The 24,826-nt window shown below is 45.1% G+C and overlaps 1 long non-coding RNA gene across 1 annotated transcript in view; it reads left to right on the top strand.

Annotated features, from left to right (window-relative positions):
* Nucleotides 1-24,826, top strand: part of LOC107053888 — a 56,696-nt gene that overhangs the window by 17,683 nt on the left and 14,187 nt on the right. The window contains exons 3-7 of the long non-coding RNA XR_006939921.1: nucleotides 12,069-13,059; nucleotides 13,183-17,558; nucleotides 18,084-18,209; nucleotides 19,190-19,403; nucleotides 19,555-19,714. This is a non-coding gene — a long non-coding RNA (uncharacterized LOC107053888). The remainder of the gene's footprint in view (nucleotides 1-12,068; nucleotides 13,060-13,182; nucleotides 17,559-18,083; nucleotides 18,210-19,189; nucleotides 19,404-19,554; nucleotides 19,715-24,826) is intronic.

Raw genomic sequence — 24,826 nt, 5'->3', positions numbered from 1 at the left:
TGAAACTACGTCTGGGCCACATCTAGAAGTGAGCAGGTGGGGTAACCCCCATTGTGAGCATTACTCCTGCAGATCAGTGCTTCTCTTTCTTTTCCCTAGGAGTCATCTATGGGAAAAACGTGGCCCAAGGGGGCTTTGGCTTCTGTTTTGGACAGAGCTGCATGTTTCACCTACTTTATCTAAAACAGTCCACGTTGTGCATGGTTTCCTCTTACATCAACGTTTCCACATTGCTAATCACAGTTTTGGTTTAGATTTTCTTGTTGTTGTTGTTGCTCAGACCTGAACTGTTTTTGCTTTTCCCAGAGGGAGAAATAAATGCATAGTATTATATTGACAAAGAGGTGAGGTTTACGCTGTATCCAGATGTGCCTCGTAGACAGTTGTACAGTGTGTTATGTTTCTGTCTTGCATTATCTCTCAGGCTCTGACTCCAGTGGTGCAAAGCTGAGCTCCTCAACAAGCAGCACACTTCAAATAGTGAGGGAGCAGCCGTGGAAAATGATGGTTTCCTGCAACAGGTGTGGGGTGGTTGCATGAGACAAGCCCAAGTTTTCATGCTTTTGTTTCCAGCAGTGCCTGGAGTTTAGGCCCATTGCAGCCACCCACATACATAACTCATCTTGCACGCTGCACTGATCTTAGTGCTGGCTCCAAAATCTTCCTTCCAGCACCCAAACCTCCCTCTTCCTGCCCAACGCTGTGCTGTCCATCTATGTCCAGCACCCCAGTGCCACAGAGCACTTTATGGGACCACAGCAGAGCATGCCAAGCCATGGGAGGCTAGGCTTTCACGCTGAGTGCTCTGCTTGTGATTAAAGCCCATAAAGTGACCAAAGGTTGTCACCTCTCTTTAGCAAGAGATACACAACCAGCCAGGAAAAGGTAGTAACTGTCAGCCTTGCCATTTTACTGGGCTGTTTGCAGCCTTCCAGCTGGCTGCTGCTCTTGCAAGTCACATTCTCCAGGCTGAGCTGCATTAATTTTCTCGAGAGACCCAGCATCAGCTGCATTATTGTAACCCAAACTTGTGTCAAGCAATTCATTTTGCTTTGCTGTAATTGCTAGTAGTAAAAAAAAAAAAAAAAAAGAAAAAAAAACCAACAACAACAAAAAACCACTTCCATCCATCAGGTTTTGATATCTTGATAGGAAAAGCAGGAACTCTCTCTGGTGCAGCTGTGACAACTCACTAGAGAAGGACCTGTGCTTGAGACCTGGAGTGTTTCTGTGTTTTGGTGGGCCCAGAGTCTGGATGCCAGCAGCAGTGCATAATAGCATAGAGAAAGTGTAGCTGACAGCTCTGTACCAAAGGTTTGCAAGGAAATGGGCTGCAGCTCCTACCTGAGACAATTCCAAACAGATTTCTAGCTGTACAGGGGCTAACTCCCCCCTTGCCTGTCAGTCCTGTTTTCATACCCTACTCTTACATTTCTCTGTTGGGTTTCTGCACTCTGCTTAGGCTTGGTGGGCTCCCCCAGCCACGTGGAGCCAAATGATTTAGCAGCATATGTGTGTGGTTCGTAGTTTTTCATAGTTTTTAAGTAAGTGATGAGATTTGTAAGCTATTATAAACAGATGGGCCCAGCCAAATCTCTCTGCCTGGCTGAGCTATCAGCATCGCTAGGTGCGTAGGAAAGGCCATCCTTCCCACATGGGTGTATTTAACACAAGGGGAAAAAGTGAAGCACAGTAAAGCTTGGTACCATGTAAGATCCAAGAGTGACAGCTAATTTGCATTTTAGCTAACATATCCAACAGCAAAATGCAATCAATTCCACACACGCTCCGGGATTCCTACATCATGATCTTGGACACATGGATGTGATGGACAACGAGTTCTGCTGAAGCACACTACAAATAGGGAAGAAATGTGATGAGCCTCCAAGGAGGCTCATCCTTTTTTGAATGCCATGAGTGTTTGTGCGAAGTTTGCTTTATGAAAGGCTTCTGCAAAAAGTAACCCTATCTGAACTCAGAATTTCTCTGCTCAAAGGTCCATCTGTGCCCTTCCTGAGAGGTCAAGCAGGTCTGTAGAGGAAGATGCTGAGAGATGGCCAGGAGGGCTCTGGAAGAAAAGACTGAGTCTGGAATGAAGGATCAAGCAGTCAGGGCAGGGATTGTGCTCCCTGTACTCTAGTGGCCTCACTTAGAAAGCCACCTCACGCTGGCCATTTTCCACTGTATATGGAGAAGCTGGCACAATACTACTGCTTTTTTTTTCCTTTTCTCTCCTGAGGACAGAAAAACTCTCTTGAAGTGGAGTCCTTTTTCTGACGTTATCAGCCAAGCATGACAGTGGAAATCTCCGCGTTTCAGGATCTACTTCATCTGATCTGAGAATGCTACTGCTGGCGCAGTGCACCCCATGCCTCTGCTCACTGGTAGCCAGCACGATACCAACCCCAGGCTCCACCACTCCTGCCCGTGGCAGCTTCTTGGGCTGATGTTCAGGCACAAGATCCAGCTGGAAGGAGCCCTACACCTTATTCCAAGGAACATCCCTTACTTTTCCTCCCTGCTTATTCAAGAAAGTCTTCATTTTTCCTTCCCCTGGAGGAAACCCTGAGGAGCGCTGTGCTGTACAGTTCAGCACTTCTCAGTGCCACCTCCCTGGGATGCATTTCTGAGGTCCAAACGCCAAGCAGTGCTGGAGGAAGGCAGCGATATGGGCAAGCAGCAGGACCAGCATCTCAGCAGTGCCATGTACACACCTTGAGCAAGCTAACAAATGCTGCTGCGAGCCTGCCCTCCGGCCAGGGATTCAGGTCCAGGCTGTTCTTTCATGTCTCCCTCCCCTTCTTCCTCTTTTGCCAGATAATGTGGAGCAAAACTAGGACTCACATACCTCATGCAGGGCCAGAGTGTCTCCCTCCAGCTCCATTCCTGGGGTGGGTTTGTGTCAAGAGTGCCTGTCCTGGTGGGATGCGGAGGCACACCCTGCTGGAGAAATGATACAACCAACGGGCTGCACCTGGGACCGGCACTCGTCACAGTTGGATGGGTTTCTGCTTTCAGAGCAGCCCGCTCTGGCCAGCTACACACGTCCTCCAGGCAATTTTAATGTTCCTGGAAAGTCCTCCCAAAAACAATCACATCATCCAGATCAGCCGAACATGTGGCCCACTGAACAGCTGCCAAAATCAAATCCATGCGCCTTTGAGAGGTGCTAGGGGAATTGCAGAGACCAAAAGGCGTCACGTTAAACTCGGAGAGCGAGACACACTGTCTTTGGACAAGCTTCTCGATGAGTCTGCCCTTGGCAGAAGCCACCAGGCCTGCTTGGAGAGGAGCACAGCTCTGCTGCATCCGCAGCCTTGTGGTGCGGGCAGCAAATCTGCTCGCTTGGTTCTCCTTTTACTTTTAGCTCCAGCCCAGTGCCCCCAGGATAGCTCACCCAGCAGAGGGGCTGGCTGTCAGGAGTCCCTCTCCGGCTGGGCTTGGTTACCAGAGATCTTCCCATCCTTATTCTGTTAATTCAGTGCTGAGAACAATGGGACCTTAATCCCTTCTTTGAGTCCTAAAATAATGAATAACAGCAAACAGCATCATCAGCTGAGGCAAGAGAGCCGTATTTGGTGGAGAATGCATCCTTTCCTTACAGGATAAAGGGGCTGTGGGGCAGCCTTAATATGAAACCTGTGCAGCTGCAACCTGTTGAAGGCCTCCATCCTCCTCCTGCTTTCCTTTGCCAGACACACGCTGCATTGCCCTTGATGCTCACAAGAGTTTTTGTAATAACCAAGAATACCAGTGACCCCCCAAGGACATTTTGGAGGATGCGTCATTTCCACCTTCCTACAGCAAACAAAGCTAAACCCTGAATTTCACCTAGTTGCTTTACTGAACGGGCTTCTCCTCACTGACTCCTGGGAAATCTGTTTGTATGTGGCTGTTGAAGTCTTAAAAGAAAAAGATGAAAAACATGTGAAGCCATGTCCTTGCAGAGAACTTATCTGATAACAGTCTGCTGGTTTGTCAGGCTTACAAGCCAAAGGAATGTTAGCAAAGGGGAAAAGGGACAAGATGTCAAATCCCTGTTCTGCCCGCCAACCTTCCTTTCCATCTGACATCTGCCAACACAGGGCTAGATGCAGAAAAAGTACAGGCTACGCCTACCAGATGGCTGATGGATAATGGCACCATTGTAAAAATTGGCCAGAACAGCTCAGACAGCAGCTCTGCCACCCATCACAGCATGGGACAAGGGCTCAGATGGCTGTAATTCATCTCCAGCCATAAAATGGGATCTCCCCTCCAAGACCAAGAAGATCTCATCCTACCAGGTGCAAAGCTTTGCCGTCTCCTGATAGACGTGGAAGTGGAGGGTTGCTTGGCATCTCTCAGGAATCAGCATCAGACTTTTTTGGTTTGTCACTGTGCGGCAGGGGTGTCAGGAAAGGGCTGGCTCTGATTTTGCTGGGGCAGACTGCTGCAGGGAGAAGGTGCTGAGATAGCTCCTGTAGGACCCTCTTAAGGACTCCCAGCTTCTTCACTTCTTTTTCTTCCATCTCTTCTGCTCATTTGTGCTTTTTTGGATTGCTGTCAAGGAGGAAGGCTTTCATATTGGTTTGAATTTATGTGTCAGTGACTCAGCACTGGGTTTAACCAGAAACTCAGTTGCCCCGGGGAGATACGGATGGAAGAAACGATTGTGTGTGTGTGTGTGTTGGCAGGGGGCAACTTCTTCCCCAGCCCCAGCTATTCACACACTTTCAGCTGGGAGAACCTGAAGAAAGCTTTCTCACTTGTGCAGAGCCGAAGCAGAACCTGGCATTGTGCTCCAACACGCTGAGCCCTCTCCTTCCTCCCGGTGCGTGAGGAGTTCTCAGCACTCTCAGCCTTTGTAACTACAAAATGTGTCAGCTGATTGCTATCTTGTCTTGCATACCTGTCTAGTACAGAACATGTGTGGAGCATTATCTCTGCACATACTCTGTGGCTGGAGTGCTGGAGTGTGCTGGCTGGAGGGCTGAGCTTTAACTCTTTCACCGCACGCAGCTCACAGATGCTGTATGTTAGAGGTAATAGGGAAGGGGGACCGAGGTTGGCACCTGTGAGTTGGGCACTAAATGGCACTGGGGATACAGGGTCAGAATCAGCCAAAGGAAGATGGAGGATGTCACAGATGCAGAAAAGGTTTCCGGAGGAGAACAGATGAGTACCATGAGGAAGCAATTCACTGAGAGTTACCAAATATGCAGAGATTAAATATGTTTAGTCAGTCCTGGGGGAAATAGCATATATATTTGTCCCATTCCTACTTTCCCCAGGCTGTGGGGCTAGATGGACTTGTGGTCAGACCCAGCTCAGCTGTTCTCGTGTCCTTATACAATCTTCCAGCTCCCTGGCAGCTTCTGTAAGCTGAACATTGCCTGGGATGGGCGACAAACCCTAAATATGCCCTTCCTGGAACTGCCACGAGAGTTCATGAGGAATACCAAATACTTCCCTCCTGGTAGTCATTAACAAAATGAGGTGAGAAATGTTACTTGATGAGAAGCCAAGATATTTACACATAGCTCTAGTCCACAAAGCAGCGTTGTTTAAACACAGTGGGAGAAGCTTCCATGCTAACCATGAGAACTGGATGCCCTCCTTTGGTTTGCCCCTGTTGTGCAGTGAAGCTCTCTTACCTGCTGAAGGCTATATGGAGATGGGTGACCATATGAAACCTCAGCCTTGCTATCCTCTCCACATTTTGCTCCCCCCAGACTAGGGGTGTCTGATGTCCTGTCACCTGTATCTGTTCCAGTGAGCTTCCTTCTACATGGTATGCATGAAACAGGACAGAGGTTAAGAAGTTTACTAAGGCTCATTTATTGGATCTGGCACTGCCACACACAGGAACTGCAAGGATTGCTAGAAGTACAGGGAGAACAGCCAGGGAACACAGCAGCGGTTTAGGAACAGGGCTGGAAAGTGGGACCTGCCCCAAGCACGGATCAGGAGCCAGTCATCTTCAGATGGTTGGTGAGGGACAGCCAGAGGATGTCTGTCTGTGGTACCCTTAGCAATACCCTGGTTTTCAGCTGGGCTGTTAGTGCTAAAGTGGCTTCTTCTGTGTACTTTCAGGCACTTCCGAGCATCTTCCTCCTGTCCTGTAAATCCAGTTAAGATTAAACTCTGAAATCACTCAGACATGGAGAGGCCAAAGTCCCTTTCTGGTGCACCCTGAGAGAGCAGGATGGTGCTTCTGCTCCCACAGAGGATTCTTTTTGTCTCCTTACTCTGGAGAAAGCCCACGAGGCTGAATCTTACACAACACATTTGACAAATGAGGCTGTGGTGAGATTGTGGCTTTAGTGAACAGATGCGGTGACACAGGGTGGGAAAGTCCCCAGAACTCCCACCAAGAGGAAAAGGGATGGAATTTACCAGCGACCAAGCTGAAGGAGGAGGATGGAACGGTGAGAAAGGAGCTGGTTCCAGGTTAGTCACCTATGACTGCTGAGGTTAGGAAGGACTGAGTTAGCAGTCAGTATTTTTTTTTCCCTTTCTTTTTGAGGTCTTCAGGTTCCCTGGGTCAAAGGCAGAAGCAGAGGAATGCCACTGCAGGGTGTAAATCAAAAGGAGGAGAAACAATCATTTGCTCTCATCGAAGTGGGAAGTGGAAGAACGTGAATGCAGGAAGCAAACAAAGTTGGTAACACCTCTTGGCAGTGAGGTGTGCTTGTTCTGAAAATGAACACTTTCTGAAGGATGTGGAGCTGCTGTGCATCTCATGGCAAGCAATCCCTGACAAAGCAGAAGTAAGGGGGGGCCGCAGTGGGCCCTTCTCTCTCTTTCACTTTCGCACAAACATATGTAGTTCTTTTTCTTGGAAATGTGGGAAAGGATTACAAATACAGAGCCGTTTTAAATGAATGAATTCATCTAGGGAGTGCTATGGCTAATGTTACACAGGAATTCAGTCTGAATGTGGGATTAAACTCACCTAATTTTAAAGCTGTCTAGTATTTAGGTATTTTTGAGCTGTATAGCTATCTGTTTAGACACTGGAGAAAGATGTGTATCTCTGAGGAGTATTTATCCTAGCCTGTATCAGAGGTGGGGGGTATTCCAGATTGTCAGTGCCTTCTTTTCTTCCTTAACTGAAGCTGCTTGATATAGGAACCTAACTTATAATTGGCTGAAACTGTTGATGAACCTCATGTAGATGTGATGAGCCTCAGTGTAGATAAGAATGAGTCCTTCCAGCCTTCACCATCTGATTTATTACATAAACATTCTCCTGCATCACATGTAGGAAGATAGAAAAGTTGTTTTCCCAGTGCAAGCAACAATAAGCAGTACTTCACAAGACTGCAGAGGACCCCAAGGCCTTTGTGCTGTATTGTGAACAAAAGAATTACCAATGCAGACCATTTTCTTCTTCCCTTTTCAACTAACAGAAGAAGAAACAGATTTCCAGGAATTATGCTTTTTTAAGGCACATTTCAGCAATATTTTGGGGATGATGCAGCCTTTTATTAAAAAAACAAAAAAACAAAAAACAAAAAACAAAAAAAACCAACAAGATTTTAAAGGCAGCTTGCATACATAAAGTTCTAACTGAAACTAACTTTTGTATCTCTTCTTATGCATTAGGCACTTCTGGATACATTTCCTCTGTAGAAATATTCCTTGTATTAACAGTGAGGATCACCACGGAGTCTGATGCCTATTAGTTTTTTTAATGTAGTGTAGCTAGATAGAAACTTATTCATGGGTCTAAAATGCTGTTCAGGAAAGGGCAGAGACAGGCACCCCCGGGTTGCACATGCTGGTTCCAAAGTCACAGACATTCAGTGAAGAAAAGGCTCCGGTAGGAAGACGCTAAGGCTTCAAGAATGCAGGTGGGATGAGTCAGTTGCCACTTTGGGGCTGGAAATCACAACTGCTGCTTTGCTGTCCATGGAGCACTGCTGCGGTGAGTGGGACAGTTCTGTCCAATGGCTATTCTTCAGATTTGGGTGTTGAATCAGCAGCATACTGATGCAGGTGCCAAGATTTGAATCTAATGAGTAATCCAAGGAGTTCCCTTGAAGATATCACAGGAACAACTCACTTATTACAAACTGGGCATGTTCTTCAGAAAGGGGTTGAAATCCCTCATTTGGGGAGCATGATGAGGTCATCGGGTACTAGCATATTTCAAATGCAGTTTTATATTTGCCTCTTGTATTTTAGCTGTTTATGATCTACATCAGAGCGCTCCTTTCTACGTCTTTTCTATGTGGATGCCCTTCCATGTTTCTTCTCGAGACGTTTTTTGTTTATATTATGTATTTTTGGAGGGCTGGTGATTCAATCTGTTTGAGGTCAGGGAGTGACACTGTGTACACAATGCATTTTAGCACTTTCAGTCATTTTTTTTCTAGCCTTTTCCTAATAGAGTGATGTAGTCTCTGTTGGCCACTAAGTCCTTGAGGCTACAAAGTAATTTGGCACAAGTCTCAGGGAATAACTCCGAATTTCCCTTTGGAGGTGTTCTTTTCTCAGCACACTTCATTTCTGTCTCACTGAGAAGCCAGTTTGTTTTCACTGAGATCTGCAAAACTTTTTACAGTTTCCTCAGGGAGTTAAATACATAATACACAGAAAAATATGAGTATAGCTGGGACAGAAGGTGGCATGCAACAACGCCATTCAAATATTCCTGGTGTGCAAGGAATGATGCTCTGTCAATCTCAGACCACAAAAGGGGTTCAGAAACAAGAATGCAGTTTCTCTGCAGTAATCCAGCCAGAAAACCAAGAGTAATGGACTTTTCCCTTCCAAATGCAAGCTGGAATCCTCCACCATTGTAGGCTGATGTGGTCTTTGCTGAAGCCCTTCGTCTTCAGGGTGCCATCAGACAGTGTAAAGGTGTTTGGTTCCTAGCACTTAATGAAAAAATAAAGATTAAGGGTTATTTTATCATGTTCCCTGCTCCCTAAAGCACCTGTAGTTGTTTGACGGTCTCCATTTCTGGTTAGCCAAAGGAATTAAAGAAGATTGATTATTCCAGTGGGATATTAGAACACTTTTAGGCCCCACACATGGAAGAATTGCCCTGTGATTTTCTCTTTATGCAGAGGTAGATGCCCTAAGCTCACACTTGGAATCATACTGGGAAAAGGAGGCTCCTAATTATCTCTCATTTGAAGACAGTCAAGCTTCAAATAAGTCCATTGCTCTGTGCAGGGCTGAGCAAAACTCTGGAGGTACGAAGTAGCCTTTTTCCACCGCTTAGTCTGTGCTCTGACTCAGGCATATTAAGTGGTGGTGCCTCTGAGGAGTTGTGATGAGGTATCATCAGGGCCAGAAGATACTGACGCAGAATGTTCTGAATGCAATCAATATGAATGACTTAAGACAAAAAGCATCATTCACACCCACACACATCCAATTGGCAAAGCCTGCCAATACCCACAGAACAGCCCATATAGTTGAATTGTTTCTCAACCACTGAAAGCATACGAGGAAGAAAAGAATCTCACTTTTTCTTCTAGCATAAAAACACGTGAATTTTTAGAGGCTCTATTAGTATTCTGAACATATGGCAACTACTTGCACTGCCTGGGGAAGTTTTTGGCTTTCCAATAAAAAACTGTTAAACCAGTAATGGGGGACTGGGTGTATCAAGTGTTTATGAGTCTCCCATCTGTACGCCAGACAGGAACATCTCATATTGACTGTTTTGTAGTATTGTCAACCCATCTGCAGAACTGTCTAGTTGACCCCAGGTATGTGATGGACTTGGCAAGAAGCAAGAAAGAAACAGTGATAGCTGGGGAAGGGAGAGAGGTGAAGAAAGGAAGATGGGTAGAAAAAGAAAAAAATATATAAGGTGAGGAATGCAAATAAGCCTATTCAAATATCATAGAACTGACATCATTACATTTCTTCACTCAAGTCCTTCACTCTCAAACTGATACACTAATTAGAGAGGTGCATTTTACAACTCCCTCGGCCTACTGAATTAGAATCAGTTTTTTAGTTGGTCTGATCAAGCTGGGAGGAAGACTCCAAACACACGTTTGCAGGGGAAAGTGTTAGTGTATGGTGTGTTGCTCACTGGAAAGACCCAGGTTTTACTGGTGAAGCGGGTTGAGAGGAAATACACTGTAAAGTCAGTCTTGTTTTTGTTTTATTTATTTCCCTTTTATTTGGCTCTGGGCAGCGTTAAACTTCCCACCCTTTGCAGTGCTGTCAGCCTGAACCATACAGACATCTGGTGTGCAAATAAATTGTAGTCCAGGCAAATTGTATCTTGTAGTTAAGCATGTCCATCTCTCCATCTTGCTTTCTTGCTTTCTTGTTTGCTTCTTCTCTGCTGTCTCCAGCACCTGTCTTTGTAATAAATTACTGGTCCAGTTGCCTTCGATTCATCCTAGAGAGCAAGAACTGGAAGGTTACAGTGTGATGACACCCCCACGGCTAACAGCTAGACTCATAAAGCACACTTTCATTAAAGCATTTCACTTTTTACGATGCAAACCGATCCATCACAGCCAGCCATGGGGTCTTAAGTACATTTTCATTTCTACTAAAAAGGCGCTGACCGTGACAGTATACGGTCAACGTATTCTCAAAATGCTTCATGATCTTTAAGTGGCAGGGATGTTTACAACAGCTCATGAAATCACTGACAGCTGTAAGTACCACACAAGCCTTCACTCTCTTCTGATTACCGAAACAATGATTCTGTGCCTGAAAGACATTTAGTTCCAAAAGGTTTTAATTAGCCTGGACAGAATGAGCTTGAAGTTATACAGTTGGAGGACAGTTCTAAGTGCCCTTTCAGATTTCACCTTCTTTCACACTTTATTCACGTGACACAAGCTCTATTGAAAAGATCAGTCTTGTGGGTGACCAGACGCTTCCATTCATTTACCTGTAGGTCCATTGCCAACACCTACAAACACCTGTTAATGGCCATTTCTGGGGAAAAAAGAATCACTTGTAACCATTGTCTCATCTGGTCTTCCCCATCTTATTCCTTAAAAACGTTTTCCAAACCTCACGTTTTCCATAGAATAGATTTTTTCTCTTTGAACCGGAGGAGGAGGAGAAATGTATCACATTTAAAACAAATGTTATTAACAGAGTTCACTTAACCTCATTGTTTCTCGTGAAATCCATTCGTAAGCCAATACGAGATTGCCCTTAAAGTGCATAAACAAAAAGAAAGGGAACAGATGAATGTACTCTGAGATACTGACTAACAGGAAAAATGAAACATAATGATCACATATCTCAGAAACCTAACGAGTGCTCAGATTGCCTTCCATATTATAAAGAAAGAAGGAGTTAAGAATGAATTTCAAGGAAGTTAAAACATGGTTATTTAGTAGATGCTCACAAGGGGCTCCTGTGAAGGACAGGGGGACAAAATATGAATGGAACTGTCTGCAAATGAAAAAAAAATAAGGGCTATGGAACCATAAGAACACTCTACCTGCTTTCCAAACACGTTTGGTGTTGTCTGTGTGCTGGTATGGGTTTTAGCTAAGATACTTCTTTGCAGAAGAAATTCCAGATGGAAAAGTTTTATATAGAAGCTGGTTGTCTTCCTTAATTTGTTTTTCAACTTTTTTTCCTTTGTTTTGTTTTATTAATTTGAAGCCATGGTTGCTGTCAGGCTTACTGCTGGCCCTCACTCATGCCCAATGCATCATAGCAGTCTTGGCTTGGTTATGCATTCCAGCAGAGCTGGGGAATGGTGAGAGCTGGGTGGTGTGTGCAGGGTAACCAAGAGAAATATGGATTCTTATCGACCTTCCAGATCTTCAAAGTACTGCATGAACTGAGGTTGGTGCTGGTGATTGGTTTGGGAGCAACTCTGAGTCACTGCTAGCAGAGTTCCTGGCTGGAACCAAGGAAAGTTGGTGAAATGTGTGTGTTAGGAACTGATTATTAATGGAAGAACAGATGGTATCTAATCCAAAGAGGGTAAGCAAGACTTGCCCTGATCTGCCTTTGCTTCAAAACTGCCACTTTTATTGATTGTAACAGCAGAGGAGCTAACGTTTGGTCACGGAGAGTGAACTCTATTTGCTCTTTTTTTTTTCTTTTTTCTTTTTTTTTCCTGATGTTCCAAGTTAAGGCCTTGTTGCCAGTGGGTGGAGTGGTGAGATCTACATTGCATCTACTATGGCTAAGGAGAAGACCAGCATTTCCAGGACTGTCAACTGAACCTCCTTCACACTACAGACACAACTTTATAAATACAAAAAGAAAAAGAAAAAATTGAACTGTGATCTTTCTGGAATGGAGATGTATCCAAAAGAACTGTGCTTTGGGTTGTACAGCCTTCCCAAGGAGTCAGAACAAATATCCAGACTTCAACACGAGACCAAGCAGAGTTGCTCAGTCCCTGTGGAGATGAGATATAGAACTGGAGAATATAAACAGATGTGGAGACATTTTGATGCATTTCTGAAAAAACAAATGACATTTTGCTGCTATATTTTAGAGTTCAGTCCAGCCCCCTTATCAAGAATATGATGCAAAAAACAATAGTCACTTCATTTTCATTTCTCAGTCTGTCTGGAGAGCAAAAGGCACAGTCATCTAGTAGATGAGGTAACATCAGAGCCTAACAACTGTTGAGAAAGTCTTGTAGAGTTTAAAATGCTGAAGAAAAAGGGAAGAATCATTAAGAAACTATAAATCTGAAGGAAATCAATATGATAGTCTAAGATCTTGAAATAGCATAGCATGTATTTTTATTTATTATTGCAGGCAGGTTGATTAGTACCTGAGGGAGATTCTCAGAATCACAAAGCATGGGCTGGAAGGGACCGCTGGAGATCATCTACAAGCCAGCACAATGCATCTAACCCAATACAGACTAAAAGATTCCACAGAAACAAGGAACTATAGGGTACTGGAGCAGAAATGCTAAGTCACAGCTTGAACCAGTGATTGAGCACCTGGTGGGAAGGCAGGGCCAACCCAGGGGAGCTCAGGTGCATGCAATGAGGATCTGCCCGATCCTGGCTCCACCCCTTCCCAGACCTCATTTAAGGACTGGCAGTAGGGGCAAGAGCATCTCACTGGAGATCCCTGCCTAGTAGAGGCCTTCTAAAGGTAAGCAGTTTTTCTTCCTTTGTTTCTGCATCCATGGTTGCTGCATTTGGGCTTGCTCTCATTTGCTGCAGCCTAGGATTGTGCTGCTCTGCTATTATTGCTATGCTTTCCATTACATTGCAGATACAAAAGGTTAAACTCCATCTTCCTAGTCTTGTCCCCCTTCTTCTGTACGGGAGAGCCATCCTGTGAAAGAAGTAAGACTGCAGCAGTGAAAGTTTAGGGTATTTTCTACATCTCTGGAGCTGACTTCTGCGGGCAGATGAAGGACGTGCAGACAGCGAGAGTGTCTGTAGCTCACGGTTTTGAAATGGCAAGGCATGCTGTTCAAGGATATCTTTACCAATTTTAACTAACCAGCGTGGCCTGCTCAGGCCAGTATTATGGACAGCAACAAACAAGAGGACACTTTGTCTCATCAGTCTCATGGATATAACTTTCTGCTTACAGCTGTATTTGGCTAAGACCTGTACGTGGTTATGGACTTTGACTCAGTGGCTGGGCTTGGATGGGAGCCTTCTGGCTTACAATCCTATGCTCCAACCATCTAATCTCTCAGCCCAAAGGAAACTATGGTGTCCCTGTGGACTCTTAGTAAGACACCACAGCTTTGTTGAGTGCTTAGCTTTTGATGGGGGTATTTGAAGGCTTCACAGATGGCATTCAGTGACTCTGTTCCCCCTTTCTACCTGGAGGCTGCCAAAGGATGGCAGCAAAGAGACAGATGTTAGAGGGATGTCAGGGTGTGAATAAAGGGGCACGTGCAACAGGAAAAGCGCTGCAATAGCTGTTGCTGTGAAGGAAAAGCATTCCATACTGGAAAGCCAGCTATATGGAATGCAGTCTTTTCTGCAGTTTGGTGCTGATAAAAATGCTGCACTGGCATTTCTGCAATATGATACTCCAAAGCAAGAATATGGTTTGTTATTACATCTGTGGCCAGCAGGACTTCGTGGTGGTGGAGGAGACATCCTCAGCTATGGCTGAATGTTTAGTTTCCATGCCCCTTCTGTCCTAGGATGGCAGTCAGCAATAATTACTTCAGTGGTTTCTACCCTACAATTCTTAGCCTCTAAGGACTATACACGGATCCAGAAACTCGTTCCATGCAAGCCCTTTCTAACAGGATGATGACTTCTAGTTTCTGCTGGACTTGATCTAGATTCGCATGGGAAAGCTAGAGAAGAAATGACAGTTTGCTGGAGCAGCCTGTGCCAGGCCAGATTTCTGTAACGAGCCATCTGCATTTGGAAACAACCCTGAGCTGACAGAGAAAGAAACATAATAATCAATCTGAGGCATATGATGTAATAATCTACCAGCCACAAGATCTAGATAGGAGAGGAAAATTGATCAGTAATGACAACTGTTATTTACAGGAGTGTTAAGACTACCACCTGGAACGCCAGAAGATGGGCAGTGTCCTTTAATTCTGTTGCAAATTTCTGACACCTAAGCATGCTTTTCTGCAGGACAAGAGAAGGGGCAATTGCACTTATTTGTCTTGTTTAACAGAACTCCTGTTTCTGACATAATCTTTACACTTGCTTCTCTAGTTAAGTCTCTTTTTTTTTCTTCTTCTTTTCTTTCCCTGGTGTTTGCATGAACTCGGTGAACCCTCATCACGTGTGGCAGTGTTTATATTTGCACAGGCTGTTCTGTGTGTCTCTGTTTGTGTTGCCACCACATCTACATGGTTTGGCAGCAGCCCCACGGCTGTGTTTCAGCTGCATATAAATCAGCTTCGCTCCATCCCCCTGTGTTTCCATCTGTCTGTCTTCCTTGATTGCTCTGAAATGTTACAGGGCATGGAGGTTAGCCCATGGCTGAACCCTTCAGAGAGAAATGGTGCAAAACCAAACCTGAGTTTCTCCTCCTCAAATCTAACTCCACAACCTTTGGAGGTGTGGGGTGTTAATGTTTTTGCAGTGACAAACCTCAAAGCGGGGACTAACCTTTGCTTCTGTAGTTTTCAGGTCTGTTTCTCCCAAAACACTTGTATAGAAGCTCTAAGGTCACCTCTGTGTTGTGGAGCTAATCCTTCCTTAGCTTTTCATTATGTGAAGATCTCCCTTTACTCGCACAAATTTAACTTCTGCTCTGTCATTAATTATTACCTCCAATTTGATTGCTTCACATCTCATTAGTTCATTTATTTCTCTGGAGAAGGAGGTGTGAAATGGGAATGACTGGAAGCATGGGGAACTGCAGGCACGTGATCAGAGAATGGGATGTTAGGCAGAAATCACAGACCTTGATACTCTCCTTGCACAGAGATGTTTCTCTAGGAGTCTCCTCCCAGACTGAGTTCATAATGGGGTTAATCACATATGAGTTTGATTGAATTGCTGTGAGCCCTGGAGATAAACTTCTAGCTCAGAGTGTTTGTGCGATTTACTCTTGGCCATGTCTCTTCTCTTGCAGAATAGATGCCCCAGGGGAACAGAAGATCGAGCATGCTGCCCTTTGGCCATTGGCACTAATTTGCCAATTCAGTAGAGATGACAAAAGACGAAGTGGGGAGTCCACGCCCATCTCAGGTAAAAGAATTGCCTGTTTCAAGAAAACTGGGAAACACTGATAGGACAAAATAAATGGGAGAAGAACAAGACTCCTATGTCATCTTGTGGACTTCAGACACAGCGACAGATCAAACGTAGTTATGGTGAGAAAACATTGATATTCTGCCTTCTCCTTGAGCATAAAGCAGACAACAAACACCTCTCTTTAACCTGTAAATGCTAGTAGGGCTTTGTATGGATGCTCTAGGTCTGTTGGAATTTTCTTCCTTCTAAAACGAGTCTCAGAGTCACTGTAGACTAAGAAAAAGAGCAGATTAATCGAATCGGCCTCCCGAACCACCCAGATTGTACTTCACAAAGGATTCTGTGTGTTCTTAGCAAGGTCAATTGACTAAGTAGTCATCTGTGAGTGTGGATTCTTGTCTCTTTCTAACCTTCTCTCAAATTAGGAGATATCTGGGCTTGGTGCTCTATTCTGCCAGTTGCTCTGGCTTCAAATTTTGAATTTTTTTAAAAAATTACACAGTTGAGTCTAATGTTCAATTTCAGTGGTTTCCAGGGGATTATTTGTAGTGCCTATTCTGCTATACAGAGAAATCTTTCTTTAAAAACACGATCCATCTTTCTAGTAGTACTTCATTTAGAAATTCAGAGTGGGCAGATAGCCCTGAGATATGGATATCCTCTTCTTTTGCCTTCTATCTGAAAAAGGGGGAAAAAAAATCTAGTATTTTTTTCAGTATTGCTGATGTCCCAGACACGTCTGAGTAACTGTCATGTACAATCAGTATCTATCCATGGGAATCTCATAGAACCAGGGTGGTTTTAATGTTCACCAGAATATTTCTGTGAGAGTTCCTAGGATGCCAGGGAAAGCACTGACTGACCACAGAAAACAGATATGAGACAAGTGCATGATGACTTTTTTTTTTTAAGGAAAAAAGTATTAAGGATCCAACTGAGAACTACACTGACACAACTATATTTACTTTTGGTCACTGTTAAGTCTGTGTTTTCCAGCCTGTTAACTCCACGAGAATAAGACATAGCTGCAGTATGGAGCTGAGTCAGTTTGGATTCAGCATTTAAAGAAAGAATGGAAGAGAAGCAACCAGGTGTCAAAAGATGTAAGTAGGTTAGATCACAATGAGGAGATAGCCTTCCCATCTGCTGGGAACTCCTTTGCAAGGTAAGACTGTTAGATATACAAGTCCCTGGCTGGGACTGGTGAAGAGGATGTAAGCATGGAAACTAACAGAGCTCTACTATGATCAAGTAGGGGATGAGGGCAGCATTCCCTATAAAAAGGATCCTGAGGTCCCTGCTGAGGTGCCAAGGTTGAATATTTTGCCAGAGGTGGAAACTGAATTGATTTGTGCCCCTCAGGCTAGCTCCAGGAACCTCACTCCTGCCTGAGAGCATTAGTCCACATGTGGAGAGAGGCTTTTCAGCTGGAGACGAGTTTATGGCTTTTGACTTTTTCATGTTCATGTGTTTTTATAAAGCCACAATCGTTTTGTTTTTTTTTATTGGGCTTTTATAGAAAGGTCTCTGAAGTCTAGCAAAATCTCAGCTTAACAGTAGAGATTGTGCTAGAGAGACATATAAGAAGTAAGAGAAAATAAGAAGGCCATGGGAGAGATGGGTAAATACAGAAGTGCAAGCAGAGTTCTGTCAAAGCAAGTTTCTGACTTACACATTTAACTTTATCCGTCAGCCTAGGGGCAAGTCTACAGCATGATTAACCTCCTAGATCTCACTTGTTCCAGGTCCAAGCATTATCTGGCCAGAGTGCATTGCCAATCCACCATGCCAGCCATCCCACCAGAGGCATCTTGATGTCAGCATTGATGTGACCCAGAAATGAGGGGAGAGTGACGGGAATTCACTGTGCTGGGGAATTCAGTGCTGCAGATAGTGAAACACCTTCCAAACCAGAAGAGGTTGCTCTGTGTTCCAATATTACTGATGGTAAAGGTAGTGCCCCTGGTGGGATATGCTGTCTTTGCTGGGGTATGCATTAATATCCACTATGCTTAGTGAGGAATTTCCCCTCTCCTGCAGAGTTTGGCAGCAGCTATTAGATTCTTTCTCCCTCAGTCTTAGGTCCCACAGTCCCTGTTCAGAGGAGCTGGGCTGTTCTCTAACACTCCTAGTCTGCAGCAGCTCTGAAAGTCTCTTTTAGCTCACGTGTGGGACCACTGGTAGGGCATGGGTGCATCTATCCCTGTGCAGTGATGCATCACCAGGAGGTGACCTCACTCCAGGGAAGCAAACACCAGTTTAGCTGGGTTACTGGAGCCAAAACCCTATAAAATTGAATTTTCTCTGTGAACAGTCCCCACAACATTCACATTGTTGCATATAACCACCTCAAACTCTTCCCAAGCCTCTGAAAGTGTAACGCAACCCCTTGCAGAATAACAAACAAACAGATGCAATGTGTCAAACAACACGGGGAATCTGATGTGTAATTTTTGTCTTGTATCCTTCTTGTGGCAGGAAATGTTGTGTGAAATGTTCTGGTCAGCCAAGGAAGTGGACCATGCAGCATGGGATGGCAGCCCCTTCGTGATCCCCGAGGCTTTGGTGCTGGGATCAGCACAAGGAAGGACGCCAGAGGAAAAAGTATGAGATTACCTCTCAGCAAAACCCTTTGGCCTGAATCACTGACATCTTTGATTTAAGCAGTAATTTAAAACATGCATGATGAGAAGTCAGGGAAGGGATCCAGGAAGGCCTGGGGTCCAGCCAACCTGGTGTGCCTGCCAATTTGCTGTTCTGAAGGTAGGTTTGCTAGGAAGGGGCAGGACTATATCTGAAACCTGTCACAGCCTCAGCTAAGCCACAAGACCCTTTCTCAGAAAAGATCAGTGACCATATGGCTGTACCAGCACTGCTTTGCTGGATACCCACAGCCCTGGTCTTCTGCTCAGCTGCACCAAAGCAGTCTATAGAGGGATCTGGGGGGGAAAATCTTGACATATGCTCTGCAGCTGATCAGAAAGCCCTGTTGATGTAAGATCTATGGATACCCTTGAGGTAGGTTCAGTGATGTAGCTTGAGGGTGAGGAAGGCATGCAGGAGCAGGAAGGAAGGGATGAAATATGGATGAAGTAAAGGAAAAGAGGAGCACATCAGGGCATATATGTCAGTCAGGTTCTTTCTCCTCTCATCTTTCCCAGACCGCTGGCTTTCCTGAATGATATTACTGGCACCTGGCTCTTCTCATGAGGAAGCAAGGGAGAGCAGGGAAAATCCATATTAGCCAGTCCTAATTGCTTGATTTCAGCAGGAGTGCATGACTTTAGAGAGAGGTCTCCCAGGTTGACCGCTACTGCAGAACTGATTCAGGGCCATTGCCAGTGGGATCCCCTGGATTTAGAAACATCAGCAACTTCACCTTGGTTGGTGAGGGGAAGAGAGAGGTTTTGGTCCAGCTCTGAGTCCAGGCTGTGGCTCTGACCCACTGTGAGTTGTCTGGTGACTAGCTGCCTTTTTGGTTCAGATACAAAGGATTATTCTCACACAAATTATCTTCCTCTCTGCTGGGCAATTTCAGTTTCCGTTCTGATATTCCTTGTGTCACTTTTCTCTTTCTCTCTCAGGTCAGGTTCAGGTTGGAAACGTATTGCTCAGAGGAAGCAGATGGAAGAAGAGGTGTCTCTGACTTTGAATCAGCTTCTGTATGATCATGGCTTAATGATCATAAATCCTCTGGGGCCTGCAACCTAACAAGGGAATAAAGGAGGAAGCGCCGTCTCTCTCAGATCAAAGTAAAGAGAAAAGCTGAGATGTAAAGGAGACGAAATGAGCTACAGGGTATGTGAAAATCAGAGCTCCCATACAGCTTGCTGGAGACTGCCAAAATAGGGTTCTCCACAGCCATCCCCTACCTATGCAATATAGTGATGGGAGCGTTTTTAGATAAGATCAGACCCAGAGAGAACATGCCTGGCTCTGTTTCTTCCAGCGGAACAATATGGAAACCCACTGCTGGGAAACCGTTTTTCCGAGCCAGAGAGGAGGCAGGGAATTGTTCTGTGCAACCATTCAGGAGCCTCCGCTCCCACGCATTCTCCCGCTTGCTGACACCCTGCCAGGACCGCAAAGGAGGAATTGATTTACATGCAGTAAGTCAACTAAATAAATAGATAAATAAAGCCCTTCCTACCTTGCTCAGCTAAAGAAAGGGAGGGACTAAGATGAAATTCAGTGGGAAGTCCTCTGCAGGTGTGCTGCTGCTGCTGCCCGGAGCTGGGCACTGGGTGCTGACAGCACTGGTAAACGTGATATTTATTCCCTGGGAGGGAATTTTGGACTGCTCTTCGTAAGGCTTGTCACTTACTGTCTTCTGTTCTTGCTACTGAACTCGGTGCTGTGTGAGATCCCTGAGCTCAGACAGCTTTTGGTGGCTTCAGCAAGTGAGTCCCAATTGTTTTAGTTCTTATTTCGATGAGCTAGTTCCTAAAAGCCCAGATTCACTGCAGAAAGATACCCCTTTGGGCTGAAACACTTCTCCTTTTGGGGACAGTGTCAAATTGCTTGAAGAAAGAGCATACAGAAGAGGGTTATAGCAGTATCCATCCTCAAACTGGATCCCATCCTCTCCTAACTCCCATTAATTTGCTCCTTCCTGAGAAGTCTGCCCTGTAGACCGCTGTGCTTAATAGGTGCCCTCCTCTGTGATTTTCCTCCCCCTTTCCTACTTCTGCTCGTTTCAGCGTTCATTGACAAAGGGGAGGTGGGGGTAGTGTGAAGAAATACCACTGCACTTTGAAGCTTGCTCCTTTGAGCCAGCCTGTCCCTGTCTGGGAGCAGGTAGCCCACAACCGTGCACCATTCCTTCCTACTTTGTCATGCCCTCAGCTGCCCACACAGCTGCAGAAATGCAGGGAATAGGTTTGTAGGCCATGATGTGTTCTCGTGAATTATCTCCCAATAAAACAGAGATCTGGTGATGGAGATAGCGCTGCTGGGAGCTAAAATGTGAGTCTGTGCCTGAAACTACCCTTGGGTTTCATGGGGGCATTCAACTCCCACTCTATTTAAATGCAAATGACCTTTTCCTTCGCACTCCACTACTACCAGAACCGGGTCAGCCAAGAGAATAGTTGTTTCACTTTGTTATAAAAATTGCTCAACTGACATTCTCATGGAGCTAAAGTTCTACTTCTCCTGCTAACAGACTGCCACAGCAGATGAGATGGGGGGGACAGAGTGAAGTTCAGGAAATTTTCATGTACCAGGTAGTTCAGTTTAAGGCAACAATCAATAGCAAATTACAGCTGGAATAGAGAGGAGGGTAGCTCTACTTGCTTGAATACCTGTGATGGGGGCCTACCTCCCGAAAAGGAGGCAGAAATGTCCTTTACTGCCAGCATTTTCCTGCCTTTTCCCAGAGCAGCAGGCGTGCTGCTCTTTAATCCCAGCAAAGGATAGGAGCCAGCCCCAGGATACCTTGCACCCAGAAATTGACTCGAGCAAATATATATGTGTGTGTGTGTGTGTACATACACAAGAGCTATAGATAAAATGTATGGATTCAACACATACAGCTTCCCTGTACTGCTCTTTGTTTCACACTATTAACCCTGTCCCCTCTCTCCTTGCTCACATCTCTTCTCTGCCTTGCCCAAAAGCCCATTGCTCTTTGCTCAAACTGACGGGAAAGCTGACGTGGAGAAGTTAACCAGGAACAAGTGTTTCCCACCTGTGTGCAGCTGAACATGGTGCACTTTGGTTTCAGTTCTGACGAAGTGCCGGTGAGCCTGACAGTGCATCTGTTTTTCTAACTCTCTTGGTTAGTCCGAGGAGAGATATTCTCTCTCTTTGAAAACCCCCACTTCTAATAAAAATAATTCATTCCACCACTGAGTAAAACCTCAGAATGTCCAAATTCTCTGTAAGTGGGTTTCTGACCTTTCGATGTGAAAGATGAGCTGGCACACCTCCCTGGGAAACCTTGCCTTGACAAAGCCAACCTGTTCCCGCAGGACCTCCCCAGTCTGTCCGGGGCTCTTTGCAGCCAAAAATAAAATAAAATAAAAAGCCCCTCTTGCCCCCTTCCAACCCTCTCCGTTTCAGCATTACTGAAACAGAAGGATCCCTTCTAGCTTTCAGAGGGGAAATGAAACCAGTGTTAGCCTATTTACAGAAGATCTTCATGGGAATGCTCAGGCCAAGAACAAATGCCAAACAGGGCTGGGGTAAGCTTTTCCAAGCAGCAAAAATTATAAACGTGGCCTTGAAAGAAAAAGAAAGAGAAAAGAAGGAAGATTTAAAAAAAAAAAAAAAAAAAAAAAAAAAAAAAAAAAAAAGGCAGGGCAGGTGCTATTTCAGCAGAGTTCCCAGCTCAGCAGTTTTCTTTTGAGCCTTTCCAGTACCACTGTTTGCTGAGCTGCCCTGGGCTGGGCTGCAGGGCAGGCCAGAAAGGACATGCACAGGCACCGAATGGCTCCCAACCTCCTGGCACGCTCCCAGGGGGGGCTTCTTGTTTGCACTGCCACATCTGTTTGAAATTCTGGCACAGTTCAGCCTGAGAAATATGGTTTGTGGTGTCATGGCAACCGCTTTTTCTTGATCTGACAAGCAAGGCATGGGTAAAGAGGCCTGGAAGTGCTGCTTGCACTGGCTGCAATGGGTAGGAAGCTCCAGAGGCTGCTGCTCATACATAGAAGCACAGAATCATTTCAGTTGGAAGAGACCCTTAAAGGTCATCTGGTCCAACTCCCCTGCAATGCACAGGGACACCTACTGCTTAATTGAGGTGCTCAAAATGTGGTTTAGCCTGACCTTGAGCATCTCCAGGGATGGGGCATCCACTACATCTCTGGTCAATCTGTTCCTACATACAACCTGTGTTTTTTTTTTCTTCTAGCTTGTTACCACCCACCCTACCATACCTTAAAATCAAAGTACTTGTGGCCATGGGCTAGTTCAGATGAGTAGATGAGACCATCAAACCTGGTCTTGAAATTTTAGAGATGTCAAGCTGGGCCTGCTATTACTGAGCTACAAAATGCAAAGACATTGATGGTCCCAAGGCAGAACACACTTGGGGTCAGAAATTTGCATCTCTCTCCCTGCAGCAAGAATATTTATTTAGTGCTCTTTCGATATCTGAAGCAAAGCTATAAGGAATATGAGGACAGACTCTCTTAGCAGGAGCTGCTGTGATACGACAAGGGGAAATGGTTTCAAACTAAAAGAGGGGAGATTTAGAGTGGATATAAGGAAAAAGCTTTTTACAGTAAGGGTGGTGAGGCATTGGCACAGGTTGCTCAGAGAGCTGTTGAGTGTCCCATCCCTGGAGAGACTCAAGGTCAGGCTAGAGGAGCCCTGAGCACCCGGTGGAGCTGTAGGCATCCCTGTTCATTGCAGGGAAGTTGGACTAGATGGCCTTTAAATGGCCTTTCCCACTCAAATGATTCTGTGATTCTATGACCAGAGGGTAGATAGGGAAATTAGTTCAGCACTACAATTGTTAATGTATTCTCTAGATTCAGGCTGCCAATCCAGCCTGGGTAGTGGTGCTAATTAACACCCAGTTGTTGGTATAAAATGTATCTGTTGGGTCTCCTAACCAAAACCATGCAAATCACTCATTTCTCAGTTGCTCCATGCCCTGTGCCATGGAGCTAGGGCCAGGGAGCATAGGCCAGGCTCTCCTGCCAGTGCTCACCGGTGTGTGACACTTCCATGATGCGGTGTCAGCAGGAATGTAAACGTTTGGCAAAGACATAGGGAACGAAGCCACCTGAATCTTTTCCTCTGGAAGAGAGCCTGGCAGGAACCACAGGAATGTTCCTCGAAGCAAACGGTACCATAGAGAAACTGAAAAGGATGAAATCCTTGACACCAATTAAAGACACCAGACTTAAAGCTTGAGGCTCTGCCCAAAAAGCATTGCATAAGGGGTATGAAAGGACAGCGAGCACCTAGGAGAGGCATTTCTGAATGTTGGTACTGTTGGGATCAGCAGGCAATATCCCTGAGGGCAAGCACGCAGCCTTCCTGCAGAAACCAGCTGCCAAGTGTGACTTTCTGCTGCTCTCCTGCGGGTGTACAAATTATGGCTAAGTGCTATGATTCTGAACAGTAGTAGACTAATCTGAAAGCACTGCATTTGTTGTATAGCTGACAAGTAGGTCAGAGTCAGGTTATCCCCAAGAAAGAAATGGACTTGGCTTGGCAAGGAGGAGTGAGTAGTTGCAGGGTTGTTAAAAACATGTGCTTCCCTAAAGAAAAGCATTAGCAAGCAGGGAAAGTGCAGCAGTGGATCCAATTAAAAACACACGCCGAGACAAAAAGAGAGAAAAAAGAAACCAGATTTGTTAAAAATGCCTTAAAAATATACAATGGGAGAATCCAGACTTGTTTGCCATAAACGAAGAGGCAATCACAGTACAACACAGGTGTCCAGGCCCGGAGGGAAGGCAGGGGAGAGGGCAGCCAGGCAACAGAGAGAATAATTACAGACTCCAGTGAGGGTATCTGCACTTATTTTGGGATATTAGTCCAGCTTTATTATGAAGACTCCACTTGGAGGCATGCCACGGAAGAAACACTGAAGAAATTTTGGCTATCGCTACCCCCGGGGGTGAAAGGAGTTGGAGTCTCTTCCCAGCTCTGACACCAGCCTTGAGGGTAGAACATAGCCCAGTAAGCCCGTGCTTCAATTTACCCATCAAGTTTCTCTCATACAATACTGTTCATTATCGACTCTGCCAGCTGCTCTGAGATCTCTGCAAGGAAAGCAAACAAAGTAGGAAAGATACCATTTTGAATATGCTCAAACAGCCACTGTTCTGATCTTCCTTGAAGAAAGAATTTCGTAAAGAGGCACTATCCTCTGTTCTGATCATCCCAAAGACATGACAAAGCCACCAGTCATTCATGAGTACCAAGGCAGCTGCTGAGGAGAGCTGAGTGCATACATATGTTTAAAAAATATATGTATATAAATAATAATGCAAAATCTCCCCAAACCAAATTCAAAGCAAGTCCCTCTGCAGTGACTTGGCACAAGGCAGACCTAGCAAATTGCTTTGCTTTTGCTCTGCTTGTATTTGTCATGCTTCTCTATAAAAGCATTGTTTTAAAATTGATTGATAGCTATTTAGGAGCAAGGTCTCTTGCTGATGATGAATAATCGGCACAGTATATTAAGCTTGGTTGGGTCTTCCTTAACCCAATGGTAGAATGAAGAACTTAGAAAGCACAAGTGTACTCCAGGTTACTCA

This window comes from Gallus gallus, chromosome 7, assembly GCF_016699485.2.
Source record: "Gallus gallus isolate bGalGal1 chromosome 7, bGalGal1.mat.broiler.GRCg7b, whole genome shotgun sequence".
In the NCBI taxonomy this organism is placed as follows: Eukaryota; Metazoa; Chordata; class Aves; order Galliformes; family Phasianidae; genus Gallus; species Gallus gallus.
The sequence above is the reverse complement of the archived record's forward strand: the minus strand, read 5'-3'. Positions and strand labels throughout refer to the sequence as shown.